The sequence below is a fragment of the Etheostoma spectabile genome, unplaced genomic scaffold (genome assembly GCF_008692095.1).
Source record: "Etheostoma spectabile isolate EspeVRDwgs_2016 unplaced genomic scaffold, UIUC_Espe_1.0 scaffold00570150, whole genome shotgun sequence".
NCBI lineage: Eukaryota > Metazoa > Chordata > Actinopteri > Perciformes > Percidae > Etheostoma > Etheostoma spectabile.
In genome coordinates, this window is record NW_022605567.1 from 1 (window position 1) to 4,859 (window position 4,859).

Here is a 4,859-nt window from a genome sequence, read left to right on the forward strand (position 1 = left end):
AATCAGATGAATGTTTTTGTGTTTGAGTCCTCAGATCTGCTTCACAGTGCAGAGTGTGTGTGATGGTGAACAGACTGAACTTGATTTCAGCAGCTGGTCTTCAGTCAGTGTTTCTGTCCACAGGAGACACTATCAGTCCTGCAGAGGACACAGAGACACTGAGGAAACCAGGGCAGAACCCAAACCAGGATAGAGAGGCTGAGTGAATGTGGTGTTGAAGGTGTGGGAGGTGGATCAGTGAGTCAGAGGAGACTGTGTAGAAGGACAGGAGCCAGCAGGAACGTCCACATACACTGCTACTCGTCTGTTAGAGACAGAGCAGGAAGTGAGGTCTGTTCTTCTCTTATTGTGCAGACAGAGTAACCATCTTCATCAGAGCAGAACAGACTCCAGGAATGATCATTATATCCAAAAACAATCAATACTGACTCTTTCCTTTCAATTCCTCTGTAATCACTGATATATAAACCTTCCTCTCCTCTCGACCTCCCCAGAACAGCGACCAGTCAGACCATCTCTACACAGCAGCTGACGCCAGTAGTCAAATCTGTCTCGATGATCAGGATATGACTGATCCTCCCTCCACATCTGTCACTTCCTGTTGTTGTCAGGAACAAATTTGGCTCTCTGTGTACTGTGTTGTGTCCAGTTCAGTTCACAGACATCTGATGGAGAGAACAAGACACATACAGCTGCAGGTTATCATCTGATCATTTCTTAACAACTTTACTGACAAGAACTGAAGAAAACCCTTCAAACGTGATTTGATATTCAGCTGTGAGTGATGTTTAACAATCCAGTTCTACCAACATGAAGAGTTCCTGAACATGAGAGTCAACATGTCAACAAGTCCAGCTTCTTGTCCTCGTGTTGACCCGATGAGGACAGCTGATGATCCAAATCTAGAAATATCAACTGAATAAAGTTTCACTAATAAAACTGCCCATCTTCTTTACTGCAGCACAAAGCAGCTCTGCCCCATTGCTTTCTAAAACTGCTATTAGCTGATGTTCAGTTATAAAATACCAGTTTATGGATGAAAAATGAGGATTTATGGTATGTTTGTGTCTGTGTGGTATATCTGATACCAGGTCTCCCATCAGGGAGGAACTGAAAGATAAATCTACCTCAACTCACTTTATTCACCTTTTAAACATCTTTGGGACATTAATTATGTTGTGTTGTGTTCATGCACTGTGAGTTTTTTCAACGCTCATTAATTAAAAACATATATAGTGTTAAAGTGTAAAAATGTCCTCAACACTGCTTTAAACTTTTTTTAAGCTTTGGGGTCGCAGTAGCTCAGTCCATAGGGAGTTGGGTTGGGAACCGGAGGGTCACTGGTTCAAATCCATGGACCCAAAAAGTTGGAAGCGTGGATTGGTGGCTGGAGAGATGCCAGTTCACCTCCTGGGCACTGCCAGGTGCCCTTGAGCAAGGCACCGTACCCCCCCCCCCCCCGACCACTCAGGGCGCTGGTTCAGCTGGCAGCCCACTCACTCTGACATCTCCATTAGTGCATGTATAGGTCCTGAGCATGTGTGTGTATTTCAGGCCTGTGTGTGAGTACTAACAAAAAGTGTGTACACAGAGTGTAGTGCAGTAATTTCCCCATTGGGGACTAATAAACAAATTATCTTATCTTTAAACATCGTTTTAAACTCTACTTTAAACTCTGCTTTAAACTCTGATTTAAACTCTGCTTTAAACTCTGATTTAAACTCTACTTTAAATTCTGCTTTAAACTCTACTTTAAATTCTGCTTTAAACTCTACTTTAAACTCTGCTTTAAACTCTGCTTTAAACTCTGCTTTAGACTCTGCTTTAAACTCTGCTGGTCTTCTTCAGGCCTAACCCAGCAGGGTGGAAACCTTTCATTAAATATGGGAGTTTAAAGCAGTGTTGCCGACATTACATGTTTTTCACTTTTGAAATACCGATATAGCTCATAGTGAGTTAAGTAGTTCCACAGTGGAGGCACCGTGTTATTGGTTGTTGATTATTTCTTTATAGTTACCTATGCCTATAATAACAACATTCACTGGTAAAGGGAGATTTAGTCAATTCACCATAATAAGTAACCTCATCTCATATTATACTTCCAGCACCAGGAAGGGGTTAAACTAGTGTAACACACAGCTGAGTTCTCTTAGAGCAAACACTCACACTTCCTCAGACCAGGTCTCAGTCTCTGTGGTCCACCATGGTCCACCCTGCAGGAAGACACAAAGACACAATCCACTTCATCCTCCAGGGCTGTGGGTAATTGAAGGTTTAACATCATATTGTGAAATGAGACGGAGTGAGACTACGTGGACTCTGCAGCTTGTTCAAGTCAAAGTCAGGGCAATGCTGCAAAAGCTGTCACGGTGTGGTTACACTTAAGCCGCCTACACATGATACGCAATCTGCTCTCTGCGCACCGCTAGGTAGGACGCAGAGCAAAGCACAGCGCAGGTAAACGTCACTAAGGGTGGCAAGGAAGCTATTTCTCGTTGCTAGGTAACGACATGCCATTATCTCATTGGTTGCTCCTACCAAAGGTCAGCGTCAACTAAGTAAAGTTGAAGTAATTTGAACTTTGAGTGCAGATCAAAGTGGCACCACAGCCCCCCCCCCCCACCGTAGGAAATCAATGGAGCGGGCGGTGCAGAGGGGTTCTGCCCCCCCCCCCCCCCCCCCCATCATGTGTAGGCGGCTTTACTCTGAGACATGACAACAGCATTCTCTATGCCCTGGTGACAGACTGACAGGCTGGAGGTGTTTATTTAGTTTGGTGTTCAGTATCTCTACAAAAGCAAAACTAGGAAAAATTAGTACTCAGCTGGAATGTATGTAGCATAAAAGTTGATTAAATCTGATTGATTAACTCTGGTGTGTTCCTGTGACAGAAAGAAAAGAGTTTGATTTGATTTTAAAGGTAACTTACCTTCGTAAAATGTAATTGTTTTTGTTAATGCCAATTGAATCTCTACTGTGGCCCTGAAGTACAAATCACAACAGCAAATAGGAAAACACTTCAACAAATCATTAAACACAACGGCATTGACTTCTACCTGAAAGGTAGGACCTGTCTAGCAGAGGACGGACCCTCCTGATTGGACAGACAAACTGTCTGTCTTTTAACAGGAAGGAGAGGTGAAAAACACGGAAAAGCAACTATTTTGAAAACATGAGTATAATGATGTTATGTTTCCTTATTTGATGGTTTATGATTTGTTGTTGTGTTTTGCTATTTGCTGTTGTGATTTTCACTTCAGGGCCACCGTACTTTCCAGACCTCTGACTTTAAATAAATATTTGTATTTGTGTTATAAGATAGAGAACCCCTGTAATACCCCTTCACGTAGATCCTCCATTGAACATTAACCAGAGTTTCTCAGCTAGTGACAAAAAATAAATAAAACTAAGTCTTGGTCCGTCCATACCTGAGAGTGTCCAGTCTGCAGTCTGGGATCCTCCAGTAAAGCAGAAAGCCGCTTCACTCCTGAGTCTCCTGGATGATTGTAGCTCAGGTCCAGCACTCTCAGATGGGAGGGGTTGGAGCTCAGAGCTGAGGCCAGAGAAGTACAGCCTTCCTCTGAGATCATACAGCCTGAGACACTACACACACACACACACAACACACACACACACACACACACACACACACACAACAACACACACACCACCACACACACCACACACACACACACACACACACACACACCACACCAATTACTTTTAGTGCTAGAAATGGGCAACAAGAACTAATGTAGTGTAGATAGAGTTTTTACTGTCCAGTAGGAGAGAGAGAAATAACCTTATTTGTAATTGTTTTGCAGTTATTACATTCTAAAGGACAAATAACTTGAGTGATTGCTCTGTTCTGCTGTTGTTGAAGCTGCCTGTAAAAACCCAGCACAATTAGTGGATCACTAATTTTAGGCTCAGAGCTGAATGCTAAAGTAGCTTATTTTGCATTGTGACACTATAGCAATTTACTGTAATTGTATACAGCAGAATGGCCGTAGAAGCTGAGATTTTATTACTTACTGTGAGAGAGACAAGGTATTGTAAGACATGTATTGTCATACGTTTGTTAAAAAAAAAACAATTTCCACTATACGATAACAGTTTAATAAAGAGCAGAACTCCAGGTAACTGCTGTGGGCTTCTATGTCTCTGTCTGTGATGTGGACATGTCTATCCTGATTCGGTCTGGTTTCCCCATATGCAGATGCAGATCCATATACACAACGTAGTGAGACTGTCACAAAGGGGACCGTCACATCGGCTTGAGCCTTCCTCAAACGAGCTGCCGCCAGACAACTCTGACTGGCTTTTAGTCGTTGCAGAGAGTTTCACAAAATAACAAAGGGCAGGACAGCCAGCTGGCCTTCTTGTTCTGGGACTATTAAGTAATAATAGCTGGCTTGTTATGTCTTGTGTCTTTAGCTCTGTTAGCAGAGTTGTTGACCCGCTAGATTTAGATTAGAAGTAATGTAATCATAACAAATGCACATGTAGAAGTATCAATATTTATGACAGCAGTGAAGAAATAAATTACTGTGAAACTGTAGGGACACAAATCAAAACATAAATATGAATGATACAGAATGTGCTTTAAATTCATTGCTACTCAGGTCCTAACTGAACACCAACCTGAGAGTTTCCAGTCTGCAGTGCGGACCTTCAGTCCAGCAGACATCAGCTCCACTCCTGAATCCTGCAGTCGTTGTTACTCAGGTCCAGCTCTCTCAGACTAGAGGACTGGGAGCTGAGAACTGAGGACAGAGCTTCCCAGCTTCTCTCTGACAGGTTACAGCCACTCATCCTGAAAAAAAATCAGCAATGCATAAGAATACAGCTTCAAGCAA

General features: G+C 42.7%; 1 long non-coding RNA gene across 1 annotated transcript; it reads right to left on the reverse strand.

The window, feature by feature from the left end:
• Positions 1-466: 466 nt before the first annotated feature.
• Positions 467-3,454, reverse strand: LOC116685674 (uncharacterized). The gene is made up of 3 exons (XR_004331006.1): positions 3,429-3,454; positions 2,167-2,213; positions 467-665 (listed from the first exon to the last, which is right to left on the reverse strand). It is a non-coding gene; the product is annotated as an uncharacterized LOC116685674 (long non-coding RNA).
• Between the last annotated feature and the right edge of the window lie 1,405 nt (positions 3,455-4,859).